The 21,980-nt window shown below is 39.4% G+C and overlaps 1 long non-coding RNA gene across 1 annotated transcript; it reads left to right on the top strand.

Moving 5' to 3' along the window:
- Nucleotides 1–179: 179 nt before the first annotated feature.
- On the top strand, nt 180–19,422 carry LOC141419705 (uncharacterized). Its single transcript, XR_012444324.1, has 3 exons — nt 180–267; nt 5,426–5,561; nt 15,836–19,422. It is a non-coding gene; the product is annotated as an uncharacterized lncRNA (long non-coding RNA).
- Nucleotides 19,423–21,980: the final 2,558 nt, after the last annotated feature.

Here is a 21,980-nt window from a genome sequence, read left to right as displayed (position 1 = left end):
GAGCCCGGGGAAGACTAGGCGGGCGCGGGGCGGGGGCGAGCCGGCGCGTCTGGCAGGCAGCCAGTGTGCGGGGCGGGCGGCGCCGGGCGCGAGGAGGGTTCCCAGCCTGCAGCCTGATTGGAGGCGCCGCTTCCGCCGCCGCCGCCGCCGCCCCGGAGCCGGGAGCCCGCGACGCCCCGCGGCCCACCGCGTCGCCGCCGCCGACGGTGCGTGGCTCCCGCCCCCCTCCCTTCCCTCCGTCAGCAGCCCCGGCCGGGGTTGAGCGAGGTGAGGCGCATTCGCGTGCGCGCTCGCGGCCGCGTGCGCGTGCGCGCGCGCGTCCGCGGTGGAGGGCGAGGGGCGGGGGCGGGGGCGGGGGTCTCCCTGCTCCCGCAGCGCGCGACGCCGCGGGCGCACTGCGCAGGCGCCCCGCCCCTCTGCCGCGGGGAACCTCCTGCCCACCGAGGCAGTCGCCGCACTGTGACTTTCTTTGCTCAGGATCCTCTCTCTCCACGTGTGCCTCCCGGCCAGGCGGGGCTGCGGCGCAGATGGACAGCGCTCCTGGCTCTCCCACCCTGTCGCAGGAAGCGCACACGCAAATCCCTGTGCACAGCGGGGTCCAGGACAGCAGAGGCAGCATCTCCCGTGATGAAAGACGCTGGCTTATTCGTAACAAGGCCAGGTGTCCTCAGGATGACCAATGGCATTCTTGGCAAAACGCTCTTTGCTGAGTCACATGCAGTTTTCCATCTGCAACAGGTCCTCCACCTTGCCAAGCATCTTGGCGCATCCCTTAATTTAACACTTTTCTCAACCCCTTTTACATCTTGCTTGCTGCTCTCTTCCTCAGCTCCCTCATCAGTAAGCTTCCAGGCCCTCATCTCAGCCCAATGCCCTTTGAGTCCTATACACCCCATAACCTCATAGCTCAGCCCATTGCCCGTGGAATCCTGTACATCCTACAACTGGATAACCAGCCAACTGCTCTTCGGTCACAACTGTGGCCACCTTCCACATGCTCCAATCTTCCTTGTCTTTCTCTGGGATGAGTACTGCTGGGGGATGGGAACACATGCCCAGAGAAATCCCTTGGAGGTTTCCATTTTGATTGTGTGTGTGTGTGTGTGTGTGCAGTATTGGGTTTGAATTCAGTGCCTCATCCTTGCTAGGCGGGCGCTCTACCACTTGAGCCACTCTGCCAACCCTACATTTTGATTTTGAAAAGTCTAGCATGGGACTGTAGCAAGGCCGCTTAGTCCTCTTGGACTTCCATGGCCCTGGTGTCCTCCTGGCCGTGAAAGGACACTTCGGAGCCCCAAATTTAACAACCTAGAGCATTTGCTCACCCTATTTCTTCTCAGTGTTTCTATGGTCCCTTGGTAGTATGGCCTTAGAGAGAAGACCTCTGATGTCCCCTAAGGTCTATCCTGTCACAGTTTAAGCATCTTTGTCTCTCTCTTATTGACACTCTTCTGGCATCAGGCAGAGGGGTCATGGAAACATTTGCTTGATGGAATCCTCCCTTCATCAAGGGAAAATGGATTGAAGATTAAGTGGAAAGTAGTTAGGAAACATACGGTTCAATTGTCAAACAATAACAGTCTGGCTTCCCAAGATCAGCTTGAATCCATGTGTACCCGTGTACCCAGACGCACTAAGGATAAAGACCCTATACTCAAGGACAGCCAATGCCTGAACTTTCCAGAGCATGCTATAACAAAAAGAATGGATCGTACATGAAGAACATGATACAATGGTGACAGAAACAATGACTTCAGTGAATAGAGAGACTCCTGCTACTGAGGTACCAGTACAGTAAAGAAATATGAACGTCCAAACAACTTTTGTGGGAACCGACATCCCATAATTAAAACTAGGGAAATATAAATAGCAGGCTGTATTCACAGCATTTCCTAACACGTAAGCACAGAAATCCTGTTAAGGAACTGCAAAAATTCCATCACAAGCAGAATGAAGATATGTAGATGTTGTCATTGACATTGATAAATACTACTTAAGATACTCTTTACGGTGTTACGATGTTTTAGAGAGACAGAAGGCCATCATATTCATAAAGTGATAAAGTTGTCATGATAGGTAGGTGATCTGAATATATTCTTTGAAAACCTCAGGAAAAAGTAAAAGCAAATTGTTGCAAATAGAAGAATGTAGTAGTGATATTTAAAAACGGCAATGCGTCCATGCTTCCCTCTTTGTCCTTAGGCTTGTCTATGTCGCTTGACCATCACACCTATGAAGCCAGCAGAGAATTGAAAAGTCTTGACACCGGAGTTTGCCTATCTTTTAGCTCTTGAAACCCTATGACACCAAGGTGAAGAAACCAGGGCTGTGTGGAGGATGAGAGTCCCATAGCCTACTCATCCCATTCACCCAAAATGACAACGAACCAGTGACCCACAAGGTGGGGGAGACCATCCCAGTCCACTTGGCGTCCGGCACAGCCCCTTAGCCCACAGGGGCCTCGGCACAGGTGCATGAGTGGGCCAGAAAACCACTCAGAGGAACCTCGCTGAAATTGTAGACCGACAAAATTGGGAAAAACTGATTTTTCTTTTGTGTTTATCTCTTTGTTTAGGGCAGTACTGATGTTTGAAATCAGGACCCTTGCACTTCCCAGGCAGACACTGTACTACTTGTGCTACACCCCTTGTCCAATTTGCTTTTGTTAGTTTTTGGATTAGATCTCCAGGAAAAATCCTGGTGCCATGCGATCCTACTACCTGTGTCTCCCAAATGGCTGGGTCACAGGTTTGTGCCACCACACCCAGCCTGTTCGTTGAGTTGGGGTCTCACTAAATTTTCACCCATGCTGGCCTCAAACGCCTATCCTCCTGATCTCTACCTCCAGTGTAACTGGGATTAAAGGCGTGTGCCGCTACACACACTGTTCTTTTAAGGCACTAATTTTTAGGGTCCTTTGTCGTGCATTAAAAGCTAGCTGATACCACCATTAACCATTAACTGCAATCGAAAGTCAACCAAAAACAGAATGGTGAAACCATGCTACTAGTTATAACTTTCATCTCTGCATTAAATGATGGCATTTAACTGTCCCTCGCGTCCGAAGAGATGCCTGAGGTTAAGGTTTGTTGATTGGTCTATATGGGAAGCTTTGTGTGAAGCCCATGACTCACGTTGCTGTCATCCCAGTAACTCCTAGAGGGGCAGGCACTTAATCGTGCCCATTTCATTTAGGAGGCCACCGAGGCTGAGAATAGAGCTTGTATTTCAATTCAAGGTTTCTGCCTCTGTAGCCTACACTACCATGACAGCCCTGTGGTTGCCAAAGGAATATTTTTATCCAGAGCTATGGCTTTTGTGGCCATTTTTTGGTGGTGTTTAGGGTTCCTTTCTTAGGTAAGGTGTTTCTTTCCTAAGGACCACTGAACTCAGTGAAAGGTATTTTCCATTGTCATGTTCTTGTTTGCTTGATGCTGCTGGTCATTCTGAACACAGGGTCTTGCGATCTATTTGCCCGACCTGGTTTTGAACCATCACCCTCCTGCTCCCTGCCTCCAGGATGGCTGGGATTGCAGGCATGAGCCCCTGGCCCCAGCTTTTTCAATGTGTTTTGAGTCTCATAGACACAAGGTCCCACCACTGTGCTGACTCAGAAGGGAACAGGTACATTTCAGGCTTGCTTCCACCCTTTCTTTCCTCACCAATATGCAGCCAGTGGGACAGAACTGTTGATTAGCGCTGTGGCAGAATAAAAGTCAAGGACTCAGCAAGTCAGAGGCCAGTGAATTAAGCCCACTGACAGGGGAGAAGGAGCATATGGTCAATGTCTCTGTGTGGAGTGCTCCTCTCCCACACATCCCAGAGCTTCCTCCTCTTCCCTCCATGCCAACTCCCCCCTTCCATCAAGGCCTGGGTCACTTCTTAGCTCCCCAGGACACCACATTACATACTGCTTTCCACACTCAGCTTTGCACCCTGTCGCTGTTGGTCCTGATCCCCTTTACCCTGGCCTACATTTTCTTTTCATTACGGTCCTTATCACCAGGCAGACTATGGAACTCACAACTTTATTTTGTTTATTCTCTCGCTCCTGCTTCATGAGTCCTGCTAGAGTGCAATTTCTTGGTGTTGGAACCTTTGTGTCTTGATCACAGATACATCTCACATAGACCATAATTTTCTGGCGCACACACTGTAGTCATAGAAAATACCTGAGGATATGATGAATGTGTTTGATGCCCTTGCTACCTCGGGAGGCCTTCGGTGACAGAGCCACATTTCTTTGGGCTTTGTCACTCTACCATTCAGAATCCTCTCTGATATGACTGGAAGTGCAACATCAAATATTTCTGGAGGAGACTGTGATGGGGAAAACATTCCCTTTCCATTTGCACTTATTCCAGGAGTTACCTCCTGTGTCAGCACCAAATATACCACATGCCCTGCAAATTGCTAGTCAGCTATGAGCCACTGTAGGCTGTCGGTAGGCTTCATTCTCTGTGGCACTTTCTTGGTGCCATGTAGTTCTTGCACACAGCCCTACTCAAGTTGGTGTTTCCAGGTCTCAGTCACTTAATACCTAAGTGACTTTATCTTCTTTATCTTCTTTATCTAGGAGGGACTGGCACTGTAATTTTCGTATTGTAGTTTATTTACATAGCATACTGTTTGTAGTCTAGAACACAGTTATATTCCTAATGTAATTAAACCAAAACCAGGTTATGAGGTACTTGAACATAAACTTGATTCTAATGTTTAGTGACAGTACCAGTATGATGTGCTATACTAGGCACTTCGTTTGTCTTCTTTCATTTATTCCTATTTGAACTCCTCCAAAGGAAATATTGCCCTTTTGTGAGGGAGAACATTGAGGTCAAAGGCCTATTAACTGGCCCAGGGTCTGGAAGCTCTTAGGTATCCAGAGGAGGTTGGGTCTCCAGGGCCCATTGACTGTTCACCCCCATGAAGCTGTGGCACAGGAAGTACCTGTAGGTAGCCCCCTGTCCCTTTCTCAGGTTCCCTCCCCTCTTCTCTGTGCTCTAACTGCAGCCTGTACAGTGTTTCCAGCCCTCCCCTCACACTCTCAGAAGCTCCTCTTCCTGCACAGCTGTGTCCGGCTCCTCTCACCAAATGGTGATAAATTCTACACCGGGTCCTGCTGTGACAGGGAAGGGACTGTCTCAGGTTCATCCTCAGATGTCATGCATTACCTGTTGTGTACAACTTCTTGCTTTTCGTGGAGCAAGATCCCAGGGAGTGTCCTTTGCTGCAGAGCTCATGCCCTGTGCACCATCCTCTACTTTTCAGGAAGCCCTCCCTTCCAGAAAGCCCAAAACAGCCTAGCTGGGGGAGATAGTCTACTTACTAATGATGCTGTCATCCACAGGCCTACATTCAATGACCTCAACTCCCCCAGAGGTATAACAAGCCTTCTGTAGTCACCAGGTGTTGTTAAATGTCATAGGTCGGCTCCATGGAGACGAGGCACAAAGTACATTTGCTGTGACAAGAGGAGGAGAGAGGCAGAGGAGAGAAAGCAGTGGACCACTAGCAAAAACAGGAAACAGCAGCAGGAGAGGAATGAGGAGCACTGAGTCCTTGTGAGTATAAACAGTCATGGCTCCACCAGAAAAATACCGTTGTTTGCAGAATCAGACTTCATTCCATATTCCTAAGCTGTTGTGCTTTTCACCTAAACCCGTAACTGACTGAATTGCTAGTCTTCTAGTCACTCATTCATTCATGCCATTAAATTTCCATTATTTTTGTGCATTATTCACATCATATTTGTATATCTATTAAATTTTCATGACTAAGTATATGTGAGATCATTTCAGAAAGTAATTACTGAAAGGGTGCTGACATTGGTAATGGAAGTCAGAAATTCACTGCTACTAGAAGCTATTGAAAAGTAGGAACTGGGATAAAACTCAGGAAACCGCCATGTTTCATGCTGCGTGGTTAACAGCAGGCTTAGAGGGATCATGGAGGCATTAGACAGCTGTGTTCTCGCAGAAAATCATGCAGGCAGGTCTTAACCCCAGTGGTTTGTAAAGGCTTGTTAGACATGTTTGTCAGTGTGGTATGATAACGCATACACACACACACACACACACACACAAGATTTTGTAAATTAGATACCTGGAGTCCTGGAGAGTAGGGCCAGGTGGTGTTGCAGCAGGACTTTCAGAGTCTAAAGGCTCGAGGAATGTTTGTCACACCAAATCGCTTTTCATATTAATTATTTCAGTTTAATCCAGGGCCATTATATGCCACTCCCCTGGCTTTGCTTATCTGTTGTTGACGCACAGGGCACCCTGGAACGGAATGTTCCTTCATTAGAGAGTGGGGACCGACGAGGGGTCAGTGCCAGCATCTGAGCTACTCCCACTGAGGAAGGCCCTATTGCATCTGAGTGTGTCCTTGTTTTGCTCACACCTCTTTCTGTCTGTTCTTGCTTCTATATTCCAATTACTCATTGCTGCACAGCATTTAGAATTCTCTGCACTCTGCCTTTGGCTCTGCTGAGTCTAATTTGCACCTCAGAGCTGGAGGTTGTTATGGTTGAGCAAAAATTATTCTTCATCCTCTCTGTATCTTGTCGGATAATACAGGGAATTACTTTAAACACATCCCGTTCAATGCAGCGGTAATGTCAATACCTGTGTCTTATTTTTCTATTAATGCATGAAAGCAGCACAAACAAAACGGCTTAAAACACGGACACATGTTTCTTCAGTTTCCATAGGTCCAATGACTGCGAGGGATCAACCGAATTCTCTGGTTAGGGTCTTTCTTACAAAGCAGTCAGCTGGGTTGGGATCTTATCTGGAGTCTCTGCTGAACAATCTGTTTCTAATTGCATTAGTGTTATTGGTAGAATTCAGTTCCTTCTCCACATGGATATATGAAGTCCTTTATTCAAATCCTAGTGTTTATGGGATCTGAGATCAGTCTTACTCTTTTTTTCTGGTTTTGGTTTAAAATGCACAAAACGTGTAAGCAAGCTCGATCCTGACCTAAATCAGTGAATTGAAATCCTATTAAAATCTGGTGCCCATTAAGCTCCTCTCCCTGACCACAAGTCTGTCTCCTCCACAGCAGCATCTACCGCCAGTGTCCTTGTCCAGAATCTCTTTGAATTTACTTTCTTGCTTTGCTATCCATGTCATCAATTCTATCTAGGGTAGGTTTATTGTTGTTTTGTTTTGTGTTTTGCATGTGTTTATTTTTGAGACACTTTCTCCCTATATAGCCCGGGCTGGTCTCAGCCTGGAGTGTACTGCCATTACAGACACCCACCACCATGCTTGCCTTCATTTGTGTGTGTTCATGTGTTTGTTTTACTTTATGGAATCAGATATGTGCTCTGAACTTTTACTTTATCATTAGAGAGCAACCTCATTTAACTTATCTTACTTTTTAGATATGTTTAAAAGCAAACATTTTTCTCAAGTTAAAGGAGACAGAGATATTAATTTTATTGTACTGTATACATCTTACTGTCTATATACATCCCATATCATCTGTTACGTGCCTTAAGTCTACATAATGCAATTCATTTGAAAAATTCAGTTTATTTCCCAGTTTTTTTCTCACTTTTTGACAGTGTGATGTCATTATCACAGTGGTCTCAATATGACTATAGCAGTTTCAGACCTGTAATCTAGGCATTGCAGAATTTACAGATTAAAGGAAAGATGTCTTCCATTGTGCCTTTTGAATGAGACAGGGCCCATGACATTGTATTCCAGCGATAAGTCCACTACATACCTCAACATGTGGAACTAAAGTTGGTCACTTGACCAGCTCCAAATCAGTATTTGCCAAGGACATTTGAATTGCTGTGACTGGTTTTGATGAATAGGAGATAGAACAGAAAATGGGGAGTCAGTCATGATACCATCTGAAACACATTAATGTTCTTTTGTGAGTGTGTTATGTGTAGTGTTCCTGAAAAGGAGCTGATTTCTGGTATACAATTGTGTCAGAGTCAAAGGACACAGATGGTGGCAATTCAGGAGCCAGAAGAGGGGAGACCTGCCATCTTGTATAGATACCCTTTGTTAATTGCATGAGGCTAGCATCATCCAATATGTCCATCTAGCACTAGGTAATATTTTCAGAAGGGGACCAAGAATACTCTAAGGCACAGTGCTTAGATGGACATTATACGTGCTTGTTTCCATGAATGATCAACCAGCCCCTTCTGAGTGATTCATTTACTGTGTGTCCATGTGAATGCCTTCACTCAAATCATGGTATTTCTCTGACCTATTGCCAATCTTACTCTTTGTTGCTGTTGTTTTAGTTTTGAAATAAAACATACAATAGAATAAGACATATATAGAATTTTATTTTGAATAAGTATAAATTTAACATCTATGTTTACATTACCCAAAACAATGAAATCAAACTGAAACCTCAAAGCCCACTATGCTCTCCTCTCTGACCACTACCCTATATCCTCACTACAGGTATCTACCACCCTGATCTTTGTTTAGTATCTCTTCCTTGCTCTACCTTCTGTGTAAACAACTCGAAACCACCTTATGTATTTTTTTACTTTATTGAATCACTTTGCTTTGAGTTTTAATTTACCTTTTGGAAAACACCAATTTTAACTTGTCTGTAGAGGCTTCCAGAAATGTTTCAAGGCAAATCCTCTTTCCAAATTAAAGAGATGACAGGTATTTCTTGAGTACCCATGGTGTGCTGGGCATGAAGTAAATGTTAAGGTATTCATGAGAGGTATAGCTTGTCTGCTACCTTCACTGAGTCTCTAGTCTATTTTGGAAGATGATGATAGTGTTCATTGCTAGACCCAAATACAGTTTAGGACAACAGCACGGCCATGAGTGTTGCAGTGAGATATTCCATATGCATCCTCTTACTGCCTTTGTGACTGGGCCAGTCTGAGCCGGTGCATTCAGTTCAGAAATAGAGCTAGTATTAAATTTTACTTATCGAGGTTGTATGTGTGATATGCTCTAGGCTATCAACAAATGGCAGATGGTGTTTGAATCAGAACCATCTGATTAAGCCAGGTGCCTGGTGGCCCAGGGCTGTAGTCCTAACTCCTTGGGAGGATCAGAAGGATCACAGTTTGAGGCCATTCATGTAAATAGTTCACAAGAACCCCGCTCTACAAATAACCAGAGCAAAATGGACTAGAGGCATGGCTCAAGTTGTAGAGTGCCTGCTTTGCAAGTGTGAAGCCCTGAAGTTCAAACCTCAGCCGTCCAACAGAGAAATGTTCAAATTAATGACGTACTTTAAAACAAAAATGAACTAAAGATATTAATGAGTACTCTTAATGAGTATTTCCTTATTCGAAGACACTGCTCAAATTTATTACATGCATCATCTCCTTTTGTCTGTAGCATGGCCCCTGGTGGTAGGGAGGCTGAATTATTATGTCTTTTTACAGGGCATAACCTTTTTTTCTTTTTGAAACCTTTTAATAGACATTTTAATTCAGATATTAAGTAACTTCTCTGTTATAATAAGAAATGTAGTATCCAATAATTTATCCCAATTGTCATATGGAACCCCCATGCATTTTGGGAGTCACTGTATTGAGATAATTTCAAATTTACAAAAAGCATGTGCAAGGATAGTAACAGAAAATCCCATTCACGCTGAACTTCACCCTAATACATCGTTTACTATTTGTGTTCTCTCTCTCTCTCTCTCTCTCTGTCTCTCTGTCTCTCTGTCTCTCTGTCTCTGCCTTTGCCTATCTCATCATACACAGAAATATGCATAAATGCACATATATATCCATCTTCTCTAAACCATTTGGGAGTGAGATGAAGACCTATCTTTTTCACCTAAATACTTTAGACACACACAGAGACAGAGATATGGTGTATGTGTGAGTAAATAAACATTGAAAATGTTGACAATTGCAGTATTGAGGTGAATTAAAGTATCAATGGGAGTCCCATGTAGTGTTCTTGAATGCAACTTTTTTGTAAGTTTGAAATTGATTTCTTATTTTTTTATTTTTAAATATCTCCTCTGATAGGAGGCTTCTTTTTTTTTCCTTTTTCTTTTGTTATTCATATGTGCATACAAGGCTTGGTTCATTTCTCCCTTCTGCCCCCACCCCCTCCCTTATCACCCACTCCGCCCCCTCCCTCTCCCCCCCCAATACCCAGCAGAAACTATTTTGCCCTTATTTCTAATTTTGTTGTAGAGAGAGTATAAGCAATAATAGGAAGGAACAAGGGGTTTTGCTGGTTGAGATAAGGATAGCTATACAGGGCATTGACTCACATTGATTTCCTGTGCGTGGGTGTTACCTTCTAGGTTAATTCTTCTTGAACTAACCTTTTCTCTAGTATCTGTTCCCCTTTTCCTATTGGCCTCAGTTGCTTTTAAGGTATCTGCTTTAGTTTCTCTGCGTTGAGGGCAACAAATGCTAGCTAATTTTTTAGGTGTCTTACCTATCCTCACCCCTCCCTTGTGTGCTCTCGCTTTTATCATGTACTCGTAGTCCAATCCCCTTGTTGTGTTTACCCTTGATCTAATGTCCACATATGAGGGAGAACATACGATTTTTGGTCTTTTGGGCCAGGCTAACCTCACTCAGAATGATGTTCTCCAATTCCATCCATTTACCAGCGAATGATAACATTGAAATTGATTTCTTAAGAACAAGAAGATTCTCTTACATAAGCACACAGATTGATTATAAAAATCAGGAATTTCACATTGACACAATACTGTATATGTCATTTGTGGAACTTATTCTAACGGGGGTAATTTTCCCAAAGTCATCATTTATAGAAACTTTCTTAATTTTCTGGTCTATGATCCAGTCTAGTGTCACACATATCATTTAATATGTGATTATTAATATGTTACTATTTAATATTCTTCATCCTGGAACAAGTTCTCATATTTTTTTGTCTTTCATGACCATAACAATTTTTTTGAAAAAAAAGTATGTATTAGTGTCCTTCACTTTCAGTTTGCCTTATTTTTCTATCCTCAGTATTAGATTCACCTTATACATTTAGCCAGAAGTACTACAAAATGGCATTTCCTTCTGGATGCATTGTATTACTTGGCACATGAAATACATTTATTCCAGCTGATGATGTCAAATTTGGTCTCTTGGTTAAGGTCATAGTCACCAAGTTACTCTAATGTAATTTATTATTTTTATTTTGTTTATCTAAATATCCTGTGTTTTTTTAAAAAATTAAATATACTATTTTATCATCAATTGATGGTTCTTGGCTGAATATATTACTATATCATTGGCTGAGAATGATGCTTTCATAACCCTTTTATTTTCTACTTTTTTTGAGGATTTATTGATTTTTAAAATTTTTTATTATTCATTTATTCACATGTGCATACATTGTTTGTGTAATTTCTCCCCATGCTCCCTCCCCCACCCTCTCACCCCCTTCCTCCCTCACTTCCACTCAGAACCTGTTCTGCCCTTATCTCTAATTTTGTTGAAGAGAAGACATAAGCATAGTAAGGAAGACAAAGTGTTTTTGCTAATTGAGTTAAGGACAGCTATACAGAGAGATTCCTAGCATTGCTTTCATGTACAAATGTGTTACAACCCATGTTGATTCATTTCTAACTGATCTTTACACTGGTTCCTGATCCCCTTCTCATGTTAACCTCTGTTGCTTTAAGGTTTCTGTATTAGTTCCCCTGGAGTGGGGACATCAAATGCTTTCGTGTTTTGGGTTTTCTACCTATTCCCATACCTCCTGTATGTGCTCTCCTCTTGTCATGTGACCCAAGTCCAACCACATTGCTGCATTTGCCCTAGATCTAAAGTCTACATATGAGGGAGAACATACGATTTTTGGTCTTCTGAGCCTGGCTGACCTCGGTCAGAATGGTGTTCTCCGGCTCCATCCATTTACCTGCAAATGATAAGATTTCATTCTTTTTTATGGTTGCATAAAATTCCATTGTGTATAAATACCACATTTTCTTGATCCATTCATCAGTAGTGGGGCATCTTGGTTGTTTCCATAACTTGGCTATTTTGAATAGCGCTGCAATAAACATGGGTTTCCAGGTGCCTCAGGAGTAACCTGTGTTGCATTCCTTTGGTATTGCATTTATTTTACTGACAAATAAGAATTGTGAATATTTATCATGTAGAACATGATTTTTTTGAAATATGCATACACTGCAGAATGGCTAAATTAAGGTAATTAACACCTGTTTTATCTAACTTTTCATTTTATGTGATTACACACCTACTCCCAGCAATTTTCAAGAATACAATATTGTTATTGGCTATACTCACCATGTTATACAACACATCTCTTGAATTTACTCCTCCTAGCTAACTGAAATTTTGTGTCCTTTGATCAATATCCCTGGTGCCCTTCACCAGACCTTGGCAACTATCTTTCTACTGTTTCCTTATGTTCAGCATATTTAGACTCCACATATTAGTAAGATCATGTGGTATTTGTCTTTCTGTGCCTGAATTCCTGCACTTAACATAATCACCTCCAGGTTCATCCACGTTGTCACAAATGATAGGATTTCCTTCTTTGTAAAGCATGAATAGTGTTCCATTGTGTTTGTCACATTTTCTTTATTGATTCACCTGTTGGTGGACACTTAGCTTGATTCCATATCTTGGCTTTTGTGAACATGTTCCAATGAACATGAGAGTGAAGATAACGCTTGGACATTTGTATGTTGGTATTATATTGTAATGAAGTGCTTTCCATATCCCCTCTCTATTTACTGATTAATATATTTATTTCATATCAGTATAGACTCCTGGATATATATTTTATTCACTGACTTATAATCCGTTATCATTATTATTTATTTTGATGCTCAAATTGACTCACCTTTGATCACTGGAAGCTCATCAGATCAGAAATGATCCCATCTTTCCTAGTATCCTTTTTTTAGTTTATGTTGCAAGAAGATATTTCTAGCTCTTTTAACTTTCCCTGCTCTATCCCTTGATATAGACATTCCTTCAAGATGCTATGGGTACTTTTAGTGGGAAATGATGTTTATTGTATTTTTATTATAAGCATATTATAGTTGTACTGGGGATACATTGTGACATTTACATACGTGCTTACAGTATATCTTAATTAGATTCATTCCTCCCTCTTTCTCCTTTATACTTCCTCATCCCTTCTTAGAAAAATTTCAATAGGTTTCGTCATTTTATTTTCATACATGAATATAACTACTTCCACCATATTTGCCCTCCTTCACCCTTTCTTTATGCCTTTCTCCCTCCCGCTGGTACACCCCACCCCAGTTGACAGGACCTGTTTTACCTTCCTGTCCTTCATTTTTTAAAAAGAACATTTTTGTTAGTTTATGATAGTTGTATAGGGGGTTTCATTGTGACATTTCCATATATATATGCATCATAGCCTGAATTGGTTCATCCCTGCCATTATTCTTCTTTCTACTCCAGTTCCTTTCTTCTGATGACTTCAACACGTTTCAATGTTCCATATTCATACTTGTATAGAAAGTGCATTGTCCATATTCACCCTCTTTACTTTCTTCATTTACCTTCTCACTCCACTAGTGCCCTCCTCTTAGCATGACCTGTTTTACATTCCTGTCCTTCATTGTTTAAATGTCTCTCCGTTGTTCAGAGGAGTATTCGCCTTTGTATTTTGCTTGTAGATATATTGTGCTTAAGTCAGTGTAGTACCTTTCCACTCTTCTTCCTTACTTTTTTCCCCCATCCTGTGTTGTTGACCAGCTTTTGGTGTATTTTGCTGTGTCTTGTTCCTACACAGATGTGATGTGTTTCATTATTATTTATTCTCTATCATTCTTTCCTTCTTTTCCTTATCCCTTGGTCTCCTCTACCAGTTCCCCTTTTGGAAGCATGTTCTCTCTCTCTCTCTCCCTCTCTATCTATCTATCCATCTATACACACACACACACACACACACACACACACACATATGATAATGCTTGTATTTGTATTAGGTTATCTTCCACATATGAGAGAAAACATGCAACTTTGGCTTTTTGAACCTGGATAACTTCACTTACGATGATGTTTTCCACTTCCATCCATTTACCTGCAAACAACAAAATTTCATCTTCTTCATGGCTGAATAAAATTCCATTGTATATAAATACTACATTTTCTTAATCCATTCGTCAGTAGTGGGGCATCTTGGCTATTTCCGTAGCTTGGCTATCATGAATAGTGCTGCAATAAACATGGGTGTGCAGGTGCCTTTGTAATAATGTGAGTTGCATTCCTTGCGTTATATCCCTAGGAGTGGCATTGCTGGATCATATGGTAGGATAATGACATTTATAATCAAGTCTTCACACTAAAACACTGATGTCTACTGACAATATGACTTTGAAATCACCTATGTTTTCCTTAACTTTAGTTACCCAATATGTAGAGTTATGTAAAAATAGGACAAAAGTGGGATTTTTGTCATAGATTTGTTGTGAAACTTAAACTGGGTAATTAACGTATTTAGTGAAATGCCTGGCACAGAAGTAATTTTTAAAGATGAGATAGTTTAAGCATGAGAATCAGTCATAATAATAATAATAGAGTATTACCTAATGGATAAAATAATAACCAATATATGCATTTGAAAGCAAATAATAGCTATTTTGTCATCATATTTATTACCATCAAATGGTAGTGATAGTAAATGAGATTTGTCCCTTGGGAAAACATAGTTAAATAACAATATTAACCTTACTATATGGTTCTCAGGCTCGGGGGTTAGAGCAGCAAGAGCAATATAAATCAACTTCTCATTGATACTTCATTCTAGTGTGGAGAGACAGAAAGTATTGTAAAGGATATCTAAAATGTGAGATGGTGAACAAAGTAAAGCTTGATTAAGAAATTGAAAATTCTTATGGGTGGATATGGAGATGAGAGAAGGCTTGCTTGGTAAATGAATCTAAAATAGTTTGATATTGCTGGGGACTGCATAGGATATGTTGTGGTAAATTAGAAAATAGCATCCCCAAGATAATGAGCCATAAATCTAAGAATATTGAAGCAATTCCAAATATCTTTCTTGATCTCAATGGAATGAAACTAGAAATCAATAATAGAATGAAAATGAGAAATTTTACAAATATATATGGAAATTAAGTTGCACTTTTAGATAGCTGTTATTAAATAAGAAATTAAAATACAGAATAGAAACTATCTCAGGAGAAAAATAAAAACCAAAATACAATATAACAACTCATGAGGTATAGCAAAACCAGACAAAGACACCAGAAAATAAATAATCTTTACAAATTATACATAGCAGTAATATACATAAACACAATAAAGGTCATTTGTGCAAAACTCACAGATAACATGATAGTGGTAAAAAGCTGAAAGTTTTACTTCTAAAATCAGGAGCAAGACAAGGAGACCCATTCTTACCACTTCTATTCAGCATAATACTGGCAATCCTACCTAGAGCAATTAGGTAAGAAAAATAAATAAAACACTTCCAAATTTGAAAGGAAGAAGTTAAGCTGTCTCTGTTTGCAGGAAATTTGGTCTTTTTTGTGTGTGGGGGGGTGGGACTCGAGTTTGAAGTCAGGGCTTTGCATACTCACACTCTACCACTTAAACAACACCTCCAGTCAATTTTGCTTTTTTTATTTTGGAGATGAGGTCATGAGAACCATTTTCCTGGGCTGGGCTCAAACCTTGATCCTCCTGATCTCAATCTCAAGTAGCTAGGATGACAGGTGTGAGCCACCGGCACCTGGAAGGAAATACAGTCTTATATGTTGAAATTTCTAAAGACTATACAAAAAAAACCCTGTTGAATTGAATTAAGTCACAAATACAAAATCAACATAAATATCAGTTCCATTTCTTTTTTTTTCTCTTTTTAAGATGAGATCTTGCCATGTAACCTCAACTTGTCTGCAACTTGCTATGTAGCCCAACTTGCGATCTTCTGTCTCAACCTCCTGAGTGCTGGAATTGCAGACATGTGCCATCACACGTGGAAAAATCAGTTGCATTTCTATATGTCAACAATGACCTATTTAAGTTGGAAATTAAGAGAACATTTTCAATTACAGTAGAATAAAAATACTTAAATAAACTTAACCAAGAAGATGAGAGCTGTTCACTGAAAACTACAAAAGCATTGGTGAGAGAATTTATAAAAGACAAAAATAGATGGGAACACATTCCATTTTCACAGAACAGAAGAATTAATATTGTTAAAAAGTTCCCACACTATCTGCCAGGCACTTTGCCTCTCACTTACAACCTCAACTACTTAGGAGACTGAGGTGGAAGGATCGTGAGATCATGGCCAGACTGGGCAACATAAAGAAAGAAAAAGGTCTGTAATTCTTACCAAAATTCTAATGGCATTTTTATGAAAGTAGACTAAACAATCCTAAAATGCATATGGAACCACCAAAGACTTCAAATACCCAAAGCAAGAAGTACACACTTGGAAGTATCACACAACCTAATTTCATATGTATTACAAACCCAGAGCAATCAAAATAGTATGGTACTGGCATAGAAACAGACATATAAACCAATGGAGCAGCCTAGAGAAGCCCCCATAATAAATCCATATATGTATGGTCAACTGAACTTCTGGATTCCAGTATTGTACAGCATGGAATGATAATCTCCTAAGTGGTGCTGAGAAAGTTGGACAAGTCCTTAGAAAGGAATGAAATTATACCCTTATCTCACACCATACACAAAAATAAACTGAAAAGGACTTAAATATAAGACCCAAACAGTAAAAATCTTAAGAGAAAATGGCAAAGACTTCTAGACTTCTAGACAATTTCTTGGTTAAAACCCTGAAGCAACAAAAGCAAAAATCAGCAAGTAGCATTGCAGCAAACTAAAACTCTTGTATCAAACTAGAAAGCTTCTACACACCAAAGGAAATAATTAACAAAATGAAAAGACAATGTGCAGGATGGGAGAAAATATTTGCAATATATACTTCTGATAATGGCTTTTTCACCCAAAATCTAAAAGGAGCTTCTATAACTCAGCTGCAAAAACAAATAATCTAATTAAAAATTGGCAAATGGCCTGAATAGTCATTTTTCCAAAGAAGGTAAACAAATTGCCAAGGTAGGTGAAATGGTGTTCAACATCACTAATCATCAGGGAAATGCAAATCAAAAGTACAGTGAGATAAATATCTTGTCACACCTGTTATGATGGCTATTATCCAGAAAACAAAGGACAACATTTGGTGAACATGTGGAAAGACAGGAACTTCTTTAAGCCACTATACATATCAATATGGAGGTTCCTCAAATAATTAAAGATACAATTACCATTTGATCCAGCAACCCCACGTCTAGGTATAGATCCAAAGTAATTGAAATCTGGATCTCAGATAGATGTCTGCATCCCCCATGTTTATTGCAGAATTATTCACAATAGCCAAGATATAAGAACAAACTAAGTATCCACTGATGATGAATTAGTATTTAGTCTTATAAAAAAAGGAAATATGTGACAACATACATGGATGTGAAGGACATTAGGCACAATCTATTGTAAGTGGACTCTAAAATTGTGAGCCACATAGAAGCCAAGAGTGTTATGGTATTTGCCAGTGGCTGAAGGCAGAAATGGGGAGGTGTTAAGCAAAGGGAACAAAGTTTCAGTTGTACAAAAATAAATAAGATCTGTAATGTACTGTACAATATAGCTCTTGTGGTTAATATACTTAATAGTTTGTTAAGAGGTGGGATGTGAATGTAGTTCAGTCATAGAGTACTTGCCTAACATACGCAAGGTCCTTAAAAAACATTTTCTATGGGTTAGATCTTAAAATAAGCACTTTTACCACAAAGGGAAAGCAATCAAAGAAGGCAGGAGAAAACATTTGGAGGTGATGGATCAGTATATGCCATTGATAGTGGTGGTATTTTGATTGTTTTCCGGGTATGTACATAGCTCCAAACATTTGAAGTGCACACATTAAATATGTACACATTTTGTAAAAGAAAAATACATTATAAATCATCATTTAAATAGCATCTGTTTTATCAAATTCTTGTTAGAAATTGGATATTGTCTCTCTCTGTGGTCTTTAGAAAATATTAATTTATTAAGATAACAAAAACTCAGTTATGCTTACTATATTTTCAGAAGTTTTCTGTGCCCTAAATAATATGAAAATTTATGTCTTTCACAATCATGGATTTCACAATATTGTGTTAGAGGCAAACACAAGTGGAAAATAATTTTAAAAGGAAATGGTGGCTCTGAAATATTAATCTGTGTAGAATATAGTGGGAATCCAAAGGTCAGACACAGAGAAATGGACAGAGGAGTGGCCCAACAAATAAGATAAAAAAGAGAGCTCTCTCTTCTATGTTAATGTGAGTGTTTGCTTGTAAATGATAATTATTTTCCTCCTTGAGATCAAATCTTTGATTCTGTTATTGTAAGTGTAAATTAAATATATCTTTCCTGTGTGAAATAAAATAACTATCAGACATGTGTTCAAATGTGTCTTCAGTGCCCCCCCAAACCCAAAACAAAGTGAAAAGAAAACATTATTTGAGGACCTATGTTAAAAATCAATCATTTTGTATTTTGCAAATTTTCAGAGAATTGCCAAAGGAAGTCCAATTGTGAGGTCAGATTAGAGGCTCAGAGAGTGACAGATTGCTCCCTGTGAACATTATGAAATTGTTCATTAAGTCCAGAATGTACTGGTCCCAGAAGTTTCTAAAAACAGAGTCATATTCAAACATAGAAACTCTCTGAAAAATGAAGATAATCTGAGTGAAGTGATAATCTGTATTCCTTAATTTTTCATGGGTTTTTCCCAATGAAAAATATCTTGTAACATAATAGCTAGGATTTATGGAGTGATTCTCAGATGAAGGGCCATCCACATTTGTACAATATGTTCTCATTAAGCACCTGCTGGACACCATTTCTAGGCTTTGTGCCAAATTCTGGGAACATACATTGCACAGGCTATTTCACATATTTCAATGACTTTTCAGATTAATGAACATGGAGACAAAAGGATAAGTATTGGGTTGTTATTAGGGGAACCATTATAATACTAAGCACTGTGGACACAGAACAGAGAAGAGGATGGTAACTGAAATTGTCTCAATTGCTTCTCATTATTTTTGAGACAATTGCTATTATTATCCCCATTTTTCAGATGGAGAAACCTAGGAGCAGAGCAACCATTGCCAGAAAAATAGCAGACACTCCTAATTGGTGGAATACATGAAAATTAAATTGACCAATATCTCAGGGACAGATATTATATTGAAGCAAATAATTTTTAAGAATGTTTTAAATTAAGAATTTTAGAAAGATTTTATGTAAACAGAAAATGAGCAGAGAACACAGAGAATTCTCATATTTGCTCTCAGTTTCCCCTCCCCATTATCGTGTTCTTTCATTAATGTTTTATACTTGTTAGAATTGATGAGTTATTATTAACTAAAATTTTGAAAGCTCCTTACATATTACATATTATAGTTTATAAATAAAAATTCTTTATCAGATATATACTTTGCAAATATTTTCTCCTAGTCTGTGGTCTTCTTTCCATTCTATTATTTTTGTCTTTTAAAAAGCATTTTTTAATTTTGATGGTCAGATTTAATTATTTTCATGTTGTGGATTATGCTTTCAGTGTTGCATCTAAGAAATGTTTGCCTTTGATACATTTGAATATTTTCTTCTAGAACTTTTATCATGCTAGGGTTTACTGTTAGATCTCTGATCCATTTTGAGGTGATTTTTACAGTGTGATATGTAGCTATATGTTTAATTTTTGCATATGGATATGCCATTATTCTGTTAAAAGATGTTATCCTTTCTCAACTGCATTGCCTTTTGCATCTTCATAAAAAAAAAAAGTCATCCTAGCCAGGTGTGGTGGTGCACACCTATAATCCAAGCAATCAGGAGTATGAGACAGGAAGATCACCAAGTTGAAGACCTACATTAGCTATGTAGCAAGACTGTCTCAAAAACATGAAAGTTGATGATGTAACTTAGTAGTAGAGTACTTGCCTAACATGGTGAAAGCTCAGTGTTCACTTCCCAGCACTGCGAAAAGAATGATTCATGCATTTATATGTGGATTTATTTCTGGAATTTCTATTCTGTTCCATAGATCTTTGTGTCTATCTTTACACCAATACCACAGTACTTTGATTATTTATAGCTTTGTAAAACACTTGAAATCAAGTAGCAGTAGTAGCTGAGTAAGGCAAAAAATAAAAAGAAACTTAAAAAACAAAGTTAGTTTCTATTGCCTTTTCCTCCTTGTTTTGGTTGTAAGCTGGATATTTAAGATAATATAGTACAGCAATTCTGTATTCTCTTAATTTTATGAGTTTTCTGTAATTTTTTTGGTTTCTGTTTGAGTATTTGTCATGCCATTGTAAGTAGCCACTGAAGTCTCTGTTAAACTTTTCTTTTCGTTTTTTTTTTTTTATTATTATTCTGGAATCCTGTTGCTCGCCCTGTGTCTGTATCACTTAGCAATCAGGAAGTGAATTGGGCAGAAATCATCCTTAAATACCTTGAACCTGTAAGGCTTTCACCCTCAACTAATTGCATGTGATTGGGGTGCACAATAAACACCACAGTCAGTTTGCAAGCCTACCTCCTCTTATCTTCTTCTCTGGGCTCTTGTGGAACTCTCCTATACATGTGCACATCAGCCAGGATGCATGGAGCACCATGGTGCTCTCATTTTCAGAAGCTTTCCATTAAAATCTTGCTTGCTCCACTGCTTGCCCACTGGAACCTTAAACTTGAGCTACTAAATGACAAGCTTTTACTCTTTGTTTCCCAATGAGTTTACAATTTTTAACTAACAATACCCCAGCTTTTCACCATCTGACCCCAATGTATTTCAAGCATGATGGGTGAAAAGCTACTCAAATTTTTTGACCATTCCATAAAAGTGTCCTTCTCATCTTCAGAGCTGAGGAAGAGTGGAGGGTGGGCCTGCAGCTCCATGCAAGAAGGCTAAGGTCTCATATTCTTCAACAAATCTCCATCAGTGCTTCAAGGTTAAACACTTCTTAATAAGTGATTTACCTTTAGTAGATTTTAAGTGACCTGAAATGGTTGCTTTTTGACAATTTCATCAAGTTTTATAGTTGTTTTGGAAGAGAGGATTAGCCAGGTTCTTCATGTTGCTAAATTAGAATTTTCTCTTCATCAGGTTAAATTCTCCTCATTTTTCTTATAAAACTAAGAAAGTCTCACTCTTATTAACTTGTTATTGCTTCAAAACAAATCTATCATACACAGTGACTTGTTGACAGTATCCCCGAACACATGGTATTTAGGAATAATATAAAAGGGAGGTAGGTGCTATATCATGAAAATTATTGAATGGAGAGTGACTAGGATATGATTCGAATGAATTGAAAGACCTACTTTGCAACTGGATTTGAAGACAAATTATAAAGATATAAATCACTTTATACTTTCAGTGGATGCTCCAGAGGCATTCAATAATAATTCAACACATATTCTCATTGGAAAATATGTATTTTAAAGGAAATCATAGTAGAGTATAATGAGGTGCTATTTTCCCCTATAAAGACACATAGAACAATTTTATACCACCAGAAGAAATTCCATTAAAATAAGGAGGACAACAAATATATTCTTTATCCCTACTATTACTTAGAATTGCTTTGAGATTCTCTCCAATAGAAGTAGATACCAACAAGAAGTAAGGTTTGGGCTGGGAGTAGTCACTAGGGAGGCTGGATGATGAGTTGCAACCCACCCTGGGCTGTGTAGCAAGACCCTGTGTCAAAAATGAGAGAAAGAAAGAAATAGACTTTTTGGGAAGGAGAAGCCAAATTATCATTGCTTACAGAAGTTAGGGTTATAAATTTGGAAAAATTAGAAACAACATAAAGCAACACCTTCATATAAATGAATTTTTATCTAAAGCATCAATAGCTTCTTTTGTAGTGGCAAGACCTACGTATAAAACATAATGGGAAAGACGATGATGTTGTCAATAACA

This window comes from Castor canadensis, chromosome X, assembly GCF_047511655.1.
Source record: "Castor canadensis chromosome X, mCasCan1.hap1v2, whole genome shotgun sequence".
Lineage (NCBI taxonomy): Eukaryota > Metazoa > Chordata > Mammalia > Rodentia > Castoridae > Castor > Castor canadensis.
The sequence above is the reverse complement of the archived record's forward strand: the minus strand, read 5'-3'. Positions and strand labels throughout refer to the sequence as shown.